Genomic DNA, 19,573 nt, shown 5'->3' on the forward strand with positions numbered 1-19,573 from the left:
TGACAGTGTATTTTCCGCCTTTGCTGGAATCTCCTTGTGGCCGACTTCACACTCGTCGTCAGCCACCGTATCTTCCTTCGTTTCTGAATGCCGGACATCATTTTTCTTTTCCCGGACGTCATTTGGAAGCCGACATTTTTTTTGGTAAATCTGTTTTTAATCATGCCTCGTACGAAGTCTGCATTTGCAAAAGGTTTAGGTTCTCCTCCTCCTACACCTTCTTTAAGACATGTTTTTTCACTCAGATTACTCAGAAATCCTCTTTTGTATGATACTTTTGGATCAATTTCTGCACTACCTATTTTATCAGGCCGAAATGTTCTATTTCACTTATTTTCTCGTTACAACATAAGAGAATTATTTCCTGGAATTTCACATCTTTTTGATGCTTGTGCAGATACCCTTCACTATCCGTTTCTGATTCACTTGTTTTACACGAATTTACAAATTAATCATGAAATTGGAGTTTTGTCCTCTCTTGTTCGTGATGTTGAAATCGAGTTTGATTCGAAACTACTTGGAGAAATTCTTGAAATTCCACCTTCAGACACTCTTTTCAACACTGTTGAATTAAATGATGAAAGAATTTTTGAACAAATTCTTCTTCCAGGTGCACCTCACTGTCCTCCTTTCAAAAATACTAATCTTCAAACTCGTGCACGCATTGCTGGACGAATCCTTGCCCACAATGTTTTTCCTAAAACTGGTTCTTTTGATTATTATTCCACAGATCTATCTACGGCTCTTTATGTTTTATTTGGAAATAATTCTGTAAATTGGGCCAATATGTATTTTATAAATTTGTGGAAACAAAAACCATTTCTTCCTTATGGATGTCTTCTAACTCGTATTTTTAGACATTTCAAAGTTTCCTTAACAAATGAAAAATATATTAAGCAAAAAGAGTTCTTTGATCAAACAATTTTTAAAAGAATGAAAATTAAATATCTGCCTTCTTTAAATGTTGATCAAACTGAACCATCAATTTCTGAACCTTCACCTTCTACGACACCTTCATCTCATGCAAAAAAAAAGAAATTTTTTACAAGTCAAGACAATGATGAAGTTATGCAGAGATTGGAAGCTTTGGAGTTGCATCAACACACTTTTCATGAAGATGTGACTCAACAACTATCTTCGATTCAGAAAGAGATTACTTCAATCAAGGATTTGCTCAACTCACTTTTCTGATCTTTGTTGTCTAAACTTTCATACTTTATGGGTTGTAATATTTTAAACTTATATCTCTATTTTGCATATGCTATTTCTGCCCTTATTCTTTTTTATTATGACAAAGGGGGAGAAAAAAGTTAAAAGATAAAAGATAGCATTACATTGAAATTGCAGGAGATCGTGCAAGAGAAATGCGAAATTAAGAGAAAAAATAAGCTTTGAATGAATGCATTTGTAAATGCATGAAGTAATGATGAATGGAAATGCAAATAAATCAATATGTGATATACGTGCTTTAAATGTGCTAACTTTTAATGTTTTGCAGGATATTGATAGGGGAGTAAAATCTCCATCTATGCATCTAAATGCTTCATCTTTGATTAAGTTTGTCATCATCAAAAAGGGGGAGATTGTTACGACAATGAAGCCATACATGATACTTTAAGTACAAGGTTTTGATGATGAGCAAGTGGAATCAACTGCATTTCAGCTAAGGCTATGAAGAAATTGAAGAATTCGATGAAGAATCTTTGAAGACTAGTGTGCAAATGTTTAATTCATTAAAAGTCTTAGATTCTTGTAAGAGCCTTACTTAGAGTGCATATTTAGGTTACATTTCACCTTAAAAGTCTTTAGAAAAACTTTTCTAAAAAGAACCCTCTTAAAAATCTTTTTAGAAAACTTTGTTTTTAAATTTTCATGTTTATTAGTCGACCAATAGACTTACCAGTCAACTAATCCTTTCGCGCCATATTTTCTAAAAAGTCATTTTTGTCAAATTAGTCGACTAATGGTTTTATCAGTCGACTGAACAAAACATGTGTTTTCTGAAAGTTTAGCAGCAGTCGACTAATGCTTTTATCAGTCGACTGAACATAATGTTTGTTTTTCAGAAGATTTTAGCAGCAGTCGACTGAAAGGTTTTTCAGTCTACTGATGATATTATCAGTCGACTAATTTTTCTCTAGTCGATTAAGTTTCAAAAGTTCAGATTTTCAAATGGCTCGAGATCAGTCGACCGACGATAATTGTCAGTCTACTAATAACTAACTATTAGTCGACTAACTGATGTTTCAGTCGACTAATTTTGACATTTTTCCTGAAACTTCAAAAAGGCGTGTCTTTTCATTTTTCAAACGTTTTGATCGTTCAAAATGGACTATTTTGACACCCTTTCATACTCTCAACGTATGGAATCTTTCAACTAGAAATATGAGTGCATTTTACACTCAAAACAACAAGAATTCAATTGATTTGAATCATTTACTTCTTGCTTTTCACTCCTATTCATTCAAGTATTTATTTTCTCACTCACTTGATATTTTCACTTCAGTTTTTCACACAAATCACTTTGAGAGATAGTGAATTCGTGAGTAGAGTATTTCAACAACCTCAAAAGCCAATTGCATCTCATTCGCATTCAAAAGAAAGGCTCATAGGTTGTATTGTAAGTTGTTACTTATTTTTTGTAAAAAGAAGGACTCCTTGGTGTAAAGGAGTTGTTTGCTTTCAATAGGGTTGTTACTAAAAGTGGGACCGGTTTTGGTCTGTGTGATCTTGTAGTTAACAAGGTTGATAGTGGAAATCTCAAGCTGGTTTTGCTTGGGGACTGGATGTAGGTCGGAATAGACCGAACCAGGATAAAATCTTGTGTTCTTTGTGTGTTTGCTTTTCAAATTGCAAAATCCTTCAATACTTTGCAGACAATTTTTCAAAAGCACTATTCACCCCCCTCTAGTGCTCGTTGCCTCGATCCTAGTGCACTTTCAGGACGTATGTCATCGTGAGTGTCATTAAGGCTTTGTTTTGTTATTGTAGGTAGATTTTATCGTTTCAACGGTTGGAAACTTGAAGACATTTGTAAGATGTTGGGACCTGTTGACAAGAATGCTTGGTTATAGATGCGAGCAAGGGCCTCTACTCCATTCGGTATCATCCATTCACTCAGTATATTCAATGTAACACAAATTACGATTGTAGTAACACATATATCGATTTATGAGATATTTTTTTGTTTATTAATATTGATTTGTAATATATAATGCTGAAATGTCATATATCGATTTGTAATATATTATGTGTTTTCTAGTGTCGATTTGTGAGATATTTTTTTTGCTTGATAATATTGATTTGTAATATATTATGTTGAATTGTTGTATATGGATTTGTAAGATATTATGTATTTTCTAGATTCATTTATGAGATATTGTTTCGGTTGAAAATCTTGATTTGTAATATATTATGTTGAATTTTTGTAAATTGATTTGTAAGATGTTATTTGTTTTTCAGTATCGATTTTTGAGATATTGTTTTGGTTGTTATTATCGATTTGTAATATATTTTGCTGAATTGCTGTAAACGTATGCGATTGCTAATGCAAATTGATGTTTTGCTTATGACAGTGTTGAGCATATCAACTAGTTGCAAGGAAGATGATGTGTCTCAATCACCAGAAAGTCATGGAGCAACGGTCATCCGTACTATCGACATACCTAAAGAAGTGAATATGTGCATTATTGATGCACATGATAATAAGGGTGCAAGCATTGGATTTACTCTAGACTATAAAATGCAATTCGATAATGATATTTCATCAGACAAAATTCAATTCGATAATAAGGTAGATGATTATGATAGTGTACTTGACAAGGGTGCAGGCACCTCAAGTCTACATGATATTACACTTGACTTTGTTCCCGTAGAGGGGATGCAATTTAATAATGAGGAAGCTGCATACAATTTTACAATGATTATAAATTTAAAACTTGGATTCAGTGTTAGAAGGTATTCTTGGGCAAAAAATGCATAGGGTGTCATGGTGAGAAAGGCATATGTTTGTTCTAAGCAAGGTTGGAAGAAGTCAAGTGAAAATCCCACAAGGATCAAGTCAGATTCAAGATGTGGTTGTCCAGTGAGAATGGTGTTAAGAAGACTTCTGAATGAGAAATATGTAGTTCGTACTTTAATCAATGATTATAACCATGAATTAGCCCTTTCTTTTATGACTCCTATGTTAAGGTCACATCGTAAAGTAACCAAAGTGCATGCTGCAGTTGCGAAAATAGCTGATAGCGCTGGCATTGCACCAAGGAAGACATACAATTTGTGCACACGCATAGATGGTGGTCACAAGAATGTACCATTCACACCTATGGATCTAAGAAACCATTTGAGAAGGAAGAGATCAAACAACATGAAGAATGAAGGAATATGTTGTTTGGTTGATTACCTACAGAAGAATTCAAGCAATGGCCCTATTTTTTTAGTGCAATGCAATTGGATGAAGATGGGTATGTTGTGAATACGTTTTGGGCAAATTCAAAGTTAAGAGTAGATTATAAATGCTTCAATGATGTGCTTGTTTTTTATACGACGGTGAAGATTAATACAAATCAGTGGCCATTTGTGCAGTTTGTCAGAGTGAACCATCACTCACGGAATGGCATATTAGGTGGCGCTTTTTTATATGACTAGACCAAAGAAACCTTTGAGTGGTTGTTCAGAGTATTTACACAAGCAATAAATGGGAAACACCTTGGAGCTGTACTTACAAATGGTGATCATGTAATTACGACTGCAGTGTCTCATGTATGGCCATATGTACATCATCGCCTATGTTTGTGGCATATCTTTTAAAATCCAGCAAAGAACATAGGACACATTTTTAATCATAAGACAGGGTTTGATAAAATGTTTAGAAAGTGTGTACTTGAGAGCATTGATGAGGTCACTTTTCTGTCTGATTGGGAGCAAATGATTTAGATGTACGACCTTGAAGACTGTGTGTGGTTACAACATTTATATGCAGACAAAGAGAAGTGGGCATTGGCATATGGAAGACAATACTTTTGTGCAGGTATGATAAGCACACAAAGAGCTGAATCTATGCATGCCACACTGAAAAAAACTTTGTATTCATGTTTAACAATGTTTCACTTCATGGAACAATATGAATTATTTATAGATAGTCTAAGACAGAATGAGTTTGAACAAGATACGAAATGCTTCATCACCCTCCCTGTAACTTTAGGCATGAAAATATTGACGCTACTTGCAGATCTATATACACTAACTGTATTTGAATGGACTAAGAAGGAGGTTATACAGGTCATGAATTACAACATAGAAAAACGTGTGTAATATGAGAATATGCACAAATACCATGTTGTATGGGAGGGCAAAGATCATCCAAAAAGGCAAGAAGCACATGTTACGTACAATGTTGACAACAAAATAGTTGAATGTATATGAAAAAAGTTTGAATTCAAAGGTATTTTATGTCATCATGCATTAAAGGCACTTAATCAAGAGAAAATACAAGAAATACTTGAGTCATATATAATACGAAGATGGACGAGACAAACAAAGAATGAACTGCTGGATAGAAATAATGTCAGTCCATCTGGTGTTGATGAGAAGTGCCACATAGCCTCCTGTTACCAAAAACTATGTAGGTCACTTATGCATGTTGCAGATTTGACATCGAAAAGCGGAGAAGCCTATGTATGTATAAAGAAAGTGTCAAGGGAATTGCTTGAAAAAGTGTAGTTAATTCACCATGAGTTCGTTGTAGCTCGTGAAAACCAATTTAAGATAACAGGATCAAACAACGTAGGTGAAAATTATGTTTCTCCTAACCCTTGTGAGAAGTTGCGCTGAAGCATAAATATCATCTTCGACAAGTCAGGAGTAAACTTTATAGATTATGATAGAAATATTCACCTAGCGAAGGGTATTAAAAGAAAACCTACCTCTGATCGCAACCATCGAAAGACAAAGGGTTCATTGGAATTAGTTTGCAAGAAAATGTCTAAGAAACAACCAACCCTTAAGCAACTAAGCCCTTCACATGAACAAGTATGTAATACAATATATTGCTTCCCATGTAAATTGTATTATGTGCAACCTATCAATATCTAACTTATGTAATTTCCAACATGCAGCAATACCCTACAAACGTGTATTACACCATTGGAATCTGCAATCCACCCGACTTATTTGAGTGAAAAGATGACATGAGTTTGACAAGTCTTTTGGTATGTAACAATTTTAGGATGATGTTTGCATTTCTTGTTGAACTTATTGTAGTGCCTGATATTGTTCTGTTTAATGACATGCTCAGTTTAATTCAAAAGTGAGCAACACAACACAGGAATCACGTGTGGATTCTTCAGCTACAAAATAGTTGTAGCATTTAACATTCATTAGTGCAAATCATTGTAATGTTTAGCATTCTATAATTCATTGTTGTAATTCTATAATTCTTTCTTGTAATTCTATAATTCTTTGTTGTAAATCTATAATTCTTTGTTGTAATGTTATAATTCTTTGTTGTAATTCTATAATAGAAATCATACTACAAATATCATAAAACTTGTCCCTAGAAAACACATAATATCTCACAAATCGATATACAATAATTGTGCATAATAGCTTACAAATCGATATACGGCAATTCACCATAACAGCCTACTAATTGATATTAACAAACAAAACAATATCTCACAAATTGACACTAGAAAATACATAACATCTTACAAATCGATATACAACAATTCAACATAATATTACAAATTAATATTAATAAGCAGAACAATATCAATAAATCAACACTATATCGGGAAGCTTCATTCTAAAACAGGAGTGTTGCGGATTCAGTTTCACCTCATTAATTTCCTTGGGAGAAGAGAGGGTGTGCTGACAAAACAGTAATCACACTGACATTAAGAAGCCAAAGATTGAACCCGCTGATGAACCTTTCCCTATTTAATCAATTAATGACCTAAAAGTGACCATTTCTAAGAAAGCTTGTAATTCTCTTTGGCTTGATATCTTACAAATCAATTTACAACAATTCAACATAATATCTTCCAAATTGATATACGGCAAATCAGCAAAATATATTACAAATTGATATTTACAAACAAAACAATATCACCAAATCAACATTCGAAAACACATAATATCTTATAAAGCGATATACCGCAATTCAGCGTAATAACTTACAAATCAATATTAACAAACAAAACAATATCTCACAAATTGACACTAGAAAACACATAATAGCTTACAAATCAATATACGAAAATTCACCATAATAGCCTACTAATCGATATTAACAAAAAAAATAATATCTCACAAATTGACACTAGAAAACACATAACATCCTACAAATCGATATACCACAATTCAACATAATATTACAAATCGATATTAACAAACAGAACAATATCAACAAATCGACACTACATCGGGAAGCTTCATTCTAAAAAGGCATGTTGCGGATGCAGTTTCACCTCATTAATTTTCTCGAGAGAAGAGAGGGCGTGTTGACAAAAACAGTAATTAGATTGATAGTAAGAATCCAAAGATTGAACCCGTTGATGAACCTTTCCCTATTTCATCAATTAATGACCTAAAAGTGACCACTTCTAAGAAAGCTCATAATTCTCTTTGGCTTGATATCTTATAAATTGATTTACGATAATTCAGCATAATATCTTCCAAATCAATATACGGCAAATCAGCATAATATATTACAAATTGATATTCACAAACAAAACAATATCACCAAATTGACATTCAAAAATACATAATATCTTACAAATTGATATATCGCAATTCAACGTAATAGCTTACAAGTTCATATTAACAAACAAAACAATATCTCATAAATCAACACTAGAAAACACATAATGGCTTACAAATCGATATACAACAATTCACCATAATAACCTACAAATCGATATTAACAAACAAAACAATATCTCACAAGTCAACACTAGAAAACACATAACATCTTACAAATCGATATACAACAATTCAGCATAATATTACAAATCGATATTAACAAACAGAACAATATCAACAAATCGACACTACATCAAAAAGTTTCATTCTAAAAAAAGGAGTGTTGCGGATGCGGTTTCGCCTCATTAATTTCTTCGAGAGAAGAGAGGGTGTGCTAACAAAAATAGTAATCAGACTGACATTAAGAAGCCAAAGATTGAACCCGCTAATGAACCTTTCCCTATTTCATTAATTAATGACCTAAAAGTGACCATTTCTAAGAAATTGATATTCGAAAACACATAATAGCTTACAAATCGATATACCACAATTCAGCGTAATAGCTTACAAATCGATACTAACAAACAAAACAATATCTCACAAATCGACACTAGAAAACACATAATATCTTACAAATTGACATTGTTGCGATTTGCGTGCTTGAAGTGGTGATTTATGTATTCAATACACATGTGCCAGTGCATAATATTGGTTTATGGATCAATGTGAATTTTGAACAGTCTTATAAAATTTGTATACACAGTCTACAAAATCTATTACAAATGTCTGTATACAAAAAATTTCTCTTGTTCAGGAAATTGAATGTTGAACCAAAAATTGCTATCTCTCTCTCTTTCTATCAGCAGTAGAATGTAACCCTCTTCACGTTATCCTTGACAACAAGTAGACATTTAAAATGGCTTTCTCTTACTCCTGGGAGTCTCGCGCCCTTTATTGCTTTCTAAGCATTCCTGCAGTCTGGGGTTTTATATCTATCGCAATTAGAAAATCCATCAGTTTTTGCATAGTTTCGTGCAGAATCCAGGAATATCATCCTGAAAAAATAAAAACTGATAGTCAAACCAATATAGAAATATAGTCAGCAATAATATAAGATAATAAAACATGTTTAAGTGTACATCATACAACGGTGAATTTGGGTACTCATCCATAGTATATTGCTTCAATATACTTCATTACAAAGATGCCATAATCGATGCCATTATTTTGTAAAGGAGCATCCTCGGCGACGTGAATCTTCCACGGGTCAATGTCGACACCCAATATGTCTCTTAAAAATCCAACCTGTGGTTTATGTACAAGCAAGTAAATTTCGGGCCATGGTAGAAGATACAATAATCTTATAGATAAAAAATTACCAAATGCACAATGTCACGGTCTACACCAATATTATAGCCCAAGAAGTTGTATAACCATATTTTTTATTTTTGTACATCCAACATGTATAAGACCCAATGCTTTTCTGATTGCCACAATGTAGGAATCAATATCTGAAAATCGATGTTAAGAATCAGCATAGAAATTGATATTAAAAATCAAAACAATATCTTAAATCGATATTAGGATTCATCATATAAATCAATATTAAGAATCAGAATAACATCTTAAATCGATATATAAATTCCTATTAATAGCTTAAAATAGATATTAAGAATCAACATATAAATCAATATTAATAATCAAAATAATGTCTTAAATTGATATTAGGATCCAACATATAAATCAATATTAAGAATCAGAATAATATCTTAAATGGATATGTAAATTCTTATTGATAGCTTAAAATAGATATTAAGAGTCAACATAGAAATCAATATTATGAATAAAATAATATCTTAAATCGATATTAGGATTTAATATATAAATCAATATTAAGAATCAGAACAATATCTTAAAAGGATATGTAAATTTCTATTGATAGCTTAAAATAGATATTAAGAATCAACATAGAAATCAATATTATGAATTAAAACAATATCTTAAATCGATTTAACATCTTGCAAATTGATATGGTCATAAACCTTTTTCACTTGACGAGAAGTCTGTCATTTGGTCATCGTCATCCCAGTATTATAGTCCATCTAGAAATCCAACCACGTATGGCATTCAGTGGACGATACTCTATTAAACGAAACAATAATAATAGTAAGTTTAAAACATGCAGGTACATTAGTAAATCAAAAAAGAAAATGAACATATAAGATAACCAATATACCATAAAATAAGGGGTGACGACGCGTACCGGCATGGATAATCCCTTGCTTTGAATATACATGACAAAATCGTGTATAGTCTGTTTACAACAAATATGCACATGTTAATATACATGACCACGGCATATGTAAATATATAATGGATAATGCTTTTATACGTACAAAATTACTGATAGTGTGTCCTTCTGCAAATTCATCTCGCATCCGCTCGATGTTCTTTTCGAGCATTTTGTTGAGTTTTTGTGCACTTTGTTTTATGGATGTTGCACTGAAATTAGCTGAATATTCAGTAAAGGAACTGTTGCATTGTATTTAGTAAGCGAAATGTAAACTACATAAAAAAGATGAAGTAGGATAAAGAAATTGAAGGTACTCTTTTTTGTGGACGATCGACTGAATCAGAGCTTCCTTCTTCGATATCAATATAGTTTTTGCGACGATAGTGGTTAACTAATACGTCAGGTTTTCTATTCGTTGTTCACGAAGCAGGAAAATGAAACGTCGCTTGTTTCTTGCTCTTAAAAGAAACGTCGTGTGTTCCTTACGGAACACACTACCGAAGTTAATCATTTCAAGTCGTTTCACATCCTGCCGTTTTCAAACATACCACCTCCAAAGATTATATTAAATAAATTAATTAAATTATGCATTAAATAAAAGACATCATTTCATTTGCTAGTATCATCGCAACGACATTAGTACGTGTAAATGAATGACACGTTGCTTAACATTAGTAGTGTGTCAGATGACGTTTACCTAAACTGTAGATCCTAAACCCAAAACTAATCTTATGCGACGTTTCTTGCACTTAAAGGAAATGCTACAAATAATAAACCCTAAACCAGAAATCGCTTAACGGTTGAACAAACCTACATACAAATCATGGTAACTTCATAATCGCTCTACCTAGTAATCGCTATTACAAGAATCACTATATATAATAAACTCAAAACTACTAATTGCTATATGAGTTAGCAAACGTAAGTACAATTTGTGGTAACTTCATAATCTCTATACTTATTAATCGCTATACTAAGTAATCACTATCACAGGAAACACTATAAATAATAAACCGTACATCAATAATCGCTATATGATTTAGCAAACGTAAGTACAAATCATGCTAACTTTAGAATCACTATACTGACTTATCGCTATTACAAGAATCACTATAAAAAATAAATCCTAAACAAGTAATCACTATACGAATTAGCTACTTATAAGTAGTAATCGCTAACTTCATAATCGCTACACTGAGTAATCACTATTACAAGATTCGCTATATATAATAAACTCAAAACTAGTAATCGTTATACGATTGACCAAACGTAAGTACAAATCATGGTAACTTCATAATCACTATACATAGTAATCGCTATATAGAGTAATCGCTATCACAAGAATCGCTATAAAGTAATCGCTATCACAACAAATGTAAGAAAATAATTAAATAATTACATTTATTAATCATTATCTATGTCACACTTATTAAGGAAAGAATTATATAATTACAATAAAGAATGAATGAATTACAACATAGAATTATCGGGATACACAAATCACATAATATATTTATTCACTGGCACTTAACGACTCAGATGGACCTACAAATTGTCTCTTTCTTTCCCTTGGTGGAGTCTCTTTATTCAGTGGCCTCTTCGTTCTCTTGATCTCATTAAACCCACTGGTAATCATCTCAACCAGTGACTTAATTTGTCATCCCAAATTCTACACGTCCTTTCGTAACTTTTTATTCTCCCTCTCTGGCATTGTGAACCTTTTATTGGATGATACATTCTCCTTTTGAAGCAGTGTTTGCTCCCTATCGTGTACTGCAATAGATGGAATTGCAGGAAGTGACAAAGGGACACGAGGAACATTACATCTATGCTAGAAGATGACATGATCAGGGACAAGAGCGTCCTTACTTTCAGGTTGCTGCTTCTCAATCTGTCGATTTAGATGCATGGGTTTTCAATATTGTTTGAAATAGTTAGGGTCATATTGTCATTCTTTATAATCATATAATATGGCACGAGCACCTCCTTTGTTCCAGTTATCTAATTGTTTCCTGAAGCATTTGTGCCAATTCACGTTCCTGACCCCACCACTATTCATTTTCCTTCTAAATAGCACATGCTCTTTTGGTACCAACTGTCCCAAGCCAGCTTGTAGGAGTACTTGACTGCAATGCTGCAACTCAGCTTCATATTTGCTAAAGAGCCAAATATCACAGATAGACAGTCTCACAGCCACAACAACAACCTCTTTGTCCTCGTCCTCCACATCTACATAGGGTCTCCAAACAACATGTGCATTCAAGATTGTGGTTTAGATATAGACATAATTATTCATGCAAAATGCTGAATGCGATAACGATTTGTACTAAGGAAGATAAAATCCTAAAGCGAATATTACTAAAGAATACTAAACATTATAACAATTTATGCTAATGAAAGTTAGATGTTAAGGATATAACGATTTGTACCAAGGAAGATAAAATCTTAAGGCGATTATTACTTAAGAATACTAAACATTATAACGATTTTCGCTGATGAAAGTTAGATGCTAAGGAGATAATGATTTGTACAAAGAAAGACAAAATCCAAAAGTGATTATTACTTAAAAATGCTAAACATTATAACGATTTACGCTAATGAAAGTTAGATGTTAAGGATATAACGATTTGTACTAAGAAAGACAAAATCTTAAGGCTATTATTACTTAAGAATACTAAATATTATAATGATTTACGCTGATAAAAGTTAGATGCTATTACTTAAGAATGCTAAACATTATAACGATTTACGCTGATGAAAGTTAGATGCTAAAAAGATAATGATTTGTACTAAGGAATACAAAATCTTAAAGCGATTATTAATTAAGAATGCTAAACATTACAAAGATTTTAAATGATTTACCTCATTTAATTACAGTCCATCTAAAATGAACTGAGCACTTTCCTCCTTGACATTTATTGAAGCCCACTGAATGATCCTGAGAAAACCACAAACTGCAGGGCTATACAGAGGACGCAAGATGACAATATGCTCCCATGTCCAGGCCTACAAAATCAATACATTAGTAAGACTACAACCTTTAACGAGCTTAGTCCACAAGTTGTAAATATTTAATAAACAAATACCTGAATAAATGACCAAAACCAACCGATGGTTTTCGTACCATTACTCGCACGGTAAAGTTGACTGTACAAGTGTGCGAGCATAGCAGCACCCCATGCCCAGTTGTTGACTTCATCTAAGTCTTCTAGGAACTGCAGTCACAAGTAACTTATTCTCGAACCAAAACAATTAGAAAATAAAGTAAGTCCAAAAAAGTAAAGAAGGAAGTCGTGCAACTCTTGGTCAGCTGCTTCATATGCACATGCAACGGACCGGCCTTCTCATTTATTATAGAAAAAATGAACTTTCATCGTTGAGAAATTGCCTCCATCAGAAATACACTCGCGTCATTCATCCATCGATATTCCTAGAAGGGCCATGCAATTGTTTGAATCCCTTGTTAGGACAACACTTCCATGGCACTTGAGACCCGTAATCCGTCCCACATCTTCTAGGGTTATAGTCATCTTAAAAACCCCAAATTAGAACGTGTTTGTCTTATGGTTTCACTTATTGATAAGGTGGATTATGGTGTTCCAACAATTTTCAAAATAATGGTGGTCTAGAAGGCCGCCAAAGTGCATCATTCGTAATCGGTTCTTTTGATATTCACTCAGCTTTCTGTACCACGACAGAACTACAGGCCACTGACACCGTCCTTTTAGTTTTTTACCTGCTGCTCTGTTTCTCTTCTGACCAACCTATAACACAAAATATCAAATCAAAATTAATCGCTATCATAGTAATCGCTATCGTAATAATCCCTATACATAGTAATCGCTATAACAATAATCAGTATACAGAGTAATCATTTTTCATAGTAATTGTTATACATAATAATACCTATAACAGTACATCGTTACATCCAATAGCGATTAACATACCTTGGTCACAGTTGTCTCATCTTCATCCCCTCCCTTTCATAGCTTTTGTACTTCTTCCTTCCTTCGCTCTTTTGCGTCCATCCTCTTCTTTTTCCTTTTTCTTTTCCTTTCCCTCTCTTCTTCCTGCTTCTTCTTTTCTCTTTCTTTCTCTTCCTTGTCCTCCTTATCCTTCCTTTGTCTTTCCTTCTCTTCCTCGTCCTCCTTCTTTTTCCTTTCTCTTTCCTTATCTTCCTTGTCCTCCATCTCCTTCATTCGTCTTTCCTTCTCTTCCTCGTCGTCCTTCTCCTTCCTTTGCCTTTCCTTCTCTTCCTTGTCCTTCTTCTCCTTCCTTTGTCTTTCCTTCTCTTCCTTGTCCTTCTTCTCCTTCCTTTGTCTTTCCTTCTCTTCCTTGTCCTCCTTCTCCTTCCTTTGCCTTTCCTTCTCTTCCTCATCCTGAATCTGCTTCCTTTGCCTTTCCTCTTTCTTCTTCTTCAATTGTCTTTGCTTCTCTTCTTCCTCCTCCTTCTTTTTAAACTGCCTTTGCTTTATCTTCCTCCTCCTTCCTCTTCAAATTCCTTTGCTTTTCTTCTTCCTCCTTATTCTTCCTTTGTTTTTCTCTCTCCTCCTCCTCCTTCTTATGCCTTCGCTTTTCTTCCTTCTCCTTATTCTTCTGTTGCTTTTCCCTCTTCTCCTCCTTCTTCTGCCTTTGCTTCTCTTTATTCTTTCTTTGTCTTTCCCTCTCCTCCTCCTCCTCCTTTTGCCTTCGCTTCTCTTCCTCCTTATTATTCTTCCTTTGCTTTTCCGTATCGTCCACCTCTTCCTTCTTTCACTTCAATTTCCTTTGCTTTATCCTCCTCCTTCCTTTCCTTTTGCTTCTCTTCATCATCATTCTTCTTCTTTTCCATCTGTACTTCTTCCTCAGCATTATTTGTTGGATCATCATCTTCAATATCTGACAGATTAGGCTTTGCTTTATACTTTAGCAGCAATTGCTCCCTTTCTTTTTCATTCTTAATCATCAATATTTTGTAGTACGCTTCTAATTGCTCATACAAAGCATACTGTTCGACGATTTCGGTTGCAGATTTTTCCTGGAATGATGAAGTGTTTCTTCTCTTACAAATGTAAGCCATTGGTAACCTGCACAACACAAAAACTCATCGAGACAGCAAAAAGAGTTTCGGGGAAGAAGGCAAAGCCTTAGATTTTTTATGGATCATTTATGGGATAATATTGCGAGGATCTCCTTTTATAGCAGAGGAGTTCAATGCTTATGGGACCCACCAAAGATTTTATAATAAAATAATATATACCTTTTAGCGGTTCACGTTTTAGGCGGTTTACATAATGACGTCTTTGTCGGCCACAAAGTGATACGTAAATTCCTCTTGATAGCTTATAAATTGATATACAGAATCACAATAGAAATCAATATTACGAATCAAAACAATATCTTAAATTGATATTAAGAATATTATGTTGAATTGTCGTATCGATGATTAATATATTATGCGATATGTATATCGATGTGTAAGATATTAGGTAATTTCTAGTATCGATTTGTAAGATGTTATACCATGTATTGTCCTATCGCGATCTACACAATGACGTCTATGTCGGCTACAACTGGATGAAAATCGTAATTTGCATGAGTACAAATCGCGATACAATTGCACGGACAAATCATTGTCTCATCTAGCCTTCAAATTTACACATCGTTTAGCCTTTAGGGTTTAGGTATAATGTTTAGGATTTAGGTTTAGGGTTTAGTCTTAGGGTTTAGTAAGATATAACACAATTTGTAATATATTTTGCCATATGTACAGCGATTTGTAAGTATTTATGTGTTTTATAGTGTCAATATATAAGGTATTAGGCTGAACTTCCGTATCGATTTCGTTCACAAAGAAAGAGTTTTGGGATGAATCCATTTTCATGAATCGTGAGCCACAAAAATAGAATTGTTCATATTTTTTTGTTTCACCATTCATGAAAATGGATTCATTTAAAAAGCACGTGAATTCTATTTAATAATGTATCATTCACATGTACAAATCGTTATAATAGGTATCATTCACATGTATAAATCATTGTCTTATCTAGTCTACAGAGCTACAATTTTGAAAGTCCTATTGATAGCACCATACAAATCGATATGGAAAGTCCTGTTGATAGCTTATAAATTGATATACAGAATCAACATATAACTTGATATTTAGAATCTTAACAATAACATATAAATCAATATTAAGAATCAAAACAATAACTTAAATCGATATCAAGAATTAGCACAGAAATCGATATTAAGATTTAGAACAATATCTTAAATTGATTTGGAACACTAGTACAGATATATATAAAACCCTACCTTACCTGACTCGTTGTTGAGGTGTAAAACCCTAGTCTATTTAACCTCTCTTCTTCTTTTCTATGGCAGAACAACTTCTTCTTCTTCTTCTTTTTTCTCCTCCGCCTTCGTCTTTTTCTTCTTCTCTTTCTTCGACATTTCTGTCAAACACAAATCTATCTTTTAGAGACTCCCATTTTTACAGAAGAGATCACCAAAACATCCATAGTGTTTATCGTCGAGTTTATTTCTTCTGCAAAGCAATTTTATGTGCAGTTGCAGATACATCCTCTCCAAGAAAATGAGCTCGTTAGTAATGGCAGCCCACTGCACCATTTTCCTTGGGCTGAGGCTGATAGAGACTCCAGCAGTGGTGCACTCTTAAGAGTATGCTTTATAAACTTCAGCTCAGGCACTGAGCCCTTGAAGGAGACGATGGGCTACATCATAAGTCACCTTTACGTATTTGTCTTTGATATACTTTATGACAAATACGTAAAAGAGATTTATGATGTAGCCCATGGGCTCTTCAAGGAGACAGTGCATGAGCTGAAGTTTGTGAAGCATATTCTCAAGGTGCACCATTGCTCGAGTCTCTATCAGCCTCAGCCCAAGAAAAATGGTGTAGTGGCATGCCATTACTAATGAGCCCATTTTCTTGGAGAGGATGTATCTGTAGCTGCAAATAGAATCACTTTGCAGTAGGAAATGAACTTGATGAAGAACGATACAGATGTTTTGGTGATCGCTTCTATAAAAATGAGTCTCATAAAGATAGATATGCGTTTAACAAAAATGTCCTCCCATAAATAGCTTTCCACATTCCCGCACCTGGATTGCATTAGAAGCTCATCACTAATTTGGACGTGGGTTTCATACTTGTGATGATATCTATTTTCTTTCTTGATGATGGTCATGTATTGTATCTAAGCCAAACCATTGGTCACAATGTATTGTATCTAAATTCTAATATTTTTTGTATATGAATGCGGTTTTAAATCATGTGGATTTGTGGTTACAAAATTGCGTTGAGAACGATATGTGCTTATAAAAGAAAATTGCGGTAGCACGTGGCCTTCATACGTCATTGTGTAAATCACGATGGTACGTGCCATTCACTTAAACAAAGCTCATTGTCTAAAAAACAGATGTCATTGTGTAAATCGTGATGGTATAACGATTTACACAATGACATCTATGTCAGCCACATCTGGATAAAAATTGTGGTGCATGAGTACAGAACATGTTTGTGCAAATCGCTTCAGTCATTTATCAAAATTTATGCAAAGCAATTTATTACTAGTAGATTGCTTTTACGTTTCATAATTCACCGTTTCAGACATTTATTAACTCAACTATGTAAATCACGATAGGAATAGCTCGTAAAAGCAAATCAGTGGCATTTTCACTGTACACAACATGAAACAATTGTTTGATTTTTATTTATGAACGTCAATCATTACAACGATTTGTTCAGTGACAACAATTTTGTCCATTTGCCTTTATTACGAAAATATTGTCATAGCATCATACAAATCGATATGAAAATTCCTGTTGATAGCTTATAAATCGATATATAGAATCAGCATATAGCTCAATATTTAGAATCATAACAATAACATATAAATCGATATTAAGAATCAAAACAATAACTTAAATCGATATCAAGAATCAGTACAAAAATCAATATTAAGATTCAGAACAATATCTTAAATCGATTTGAAAATTCGTTTTGATATCTTAAAAATCGATATTTAGAATCAAAACAATATCTTAAATCGATATTAAGAATCAAAACATTTTCTTAAATCGATATGGCAAATCCTATAGATATCATAAAAATCATTGCAATGTTTAGTCGATTTGCCTTTGTTACAAAAATATTATCACAATATAGCACAAATCGATGATCAAATATCATACAAATCGATAAGGAAATTCTTGTTTATAGCTTATAAATTGATATAACGAATCATCTTCATAATCGAGGGTTTAGGTATAGGGTTTAGTTTATAGGTTTTAGGGTTAGGGTTTAGTAATATATTGAGGGTTTATGGTTTAAAAATACGGTTTAGTAAGATATTAAGGGTTTGGGGTTTAGGGTTAGGGTTTAGTAAGATATTAAGGGTTTAGGGTTTAGGTTAAGGGTTTAGGGTCTATGGTTATGGTTTAGTAAGATATTAAGGGTTTAGGGTTTAGGTTAAGGGTTTAGGGTTTAAGGTTTACTAATATATTAAGGGTTTATGGTTTAGCATTACAACTTAGTAAGATATTAAGAGTTTAAGGTTAGGGTTTAGTAAGATATTAAGGGTTTATGGTTTAGCATTACGGTTTAGTAAGATATTAAGGGTTTAGGGTTTAAGGTTTAGAGTTAGGGTTTAGTAAGATATTAAGGGTTTAGGATTAGGGTGTAGGGTTAGGGTTTAGTAAGATATTAAGGGTTTAGGGTTTAGGTTAAGGGTTTAGGGTTTAGGGTTAGGGTTTAGTAAAATATTAAGGGTTTGGGGTTTAGGTTAAGGGTTTAGGGTTAGGGTTTAAGGTTTAGGGTTAGGGTTTAGGTTTAGTGTTTTAGGTTTTAGGTTTTAGGGTTTAGGGTTAAGGTTAGGGTTTAGGGTTTAGGATTTAAGTTTTAGGCATTAAGGGTTTTAGGGTTCCTGCTTTAAACGTACAAATCGATGTTTCAAACGTACAAATCAATGTAGAAATCACACCCTTCATAAGTACATATACTTGTAACATTTGAACTTCAACATTAAACATCATTGTACGATTTAGCAAACTTGATTATAAATCTTGGTAACTCTATAAATCATAAATCTCTATTGCATTAAATGTATAAATCATTGTACTTTAAATGTGTAAATCATGAATCATAAATCATAAATCATAAATTGACACAATGATTTGCTGTTGTTACAAAAATATGTGTCATTCATTTGTAAAAGAAATGTCGTTTCACATCTCGCTCATTGTAAAAAACCGATATGCCTTGTGAGACCTGGATTCTGGTTGTGATGTTTGCGATTTAAGCAATAACGTCTATGTAAGCAACAACAATTTGCCTTTGTATAGAAAATATTGGAATAGTATAACGCAAATCGTGGTTGTAGTAACATACTATCAATTTGCGAGATATTGTTTTGTTTGTTAATATCGATTTGTAAGCTATTATGCTGAATTTTTTGTATCCATTTGTAATATATTATGCAATATGTAAATCGATTTGTAATATATTAAGTGTTTGCTAGTGTCGATTTGTATGAT

The sequence above is a fragment of the Nuphar pumila genome, chromosome 1, assembly GCF_984573655.1.
Source record: "Nuphar pumila chromosome 1, dmNupPumi1.hap1.1, whole genome shotgun sequence".
Lineage (NCBI taxonomy): Eukaryota > Viridiplantae > Streptophyta > Magnoliopsida > Nymphaeales > Nymphaeaceae > Nuphar > Nuphar pumila.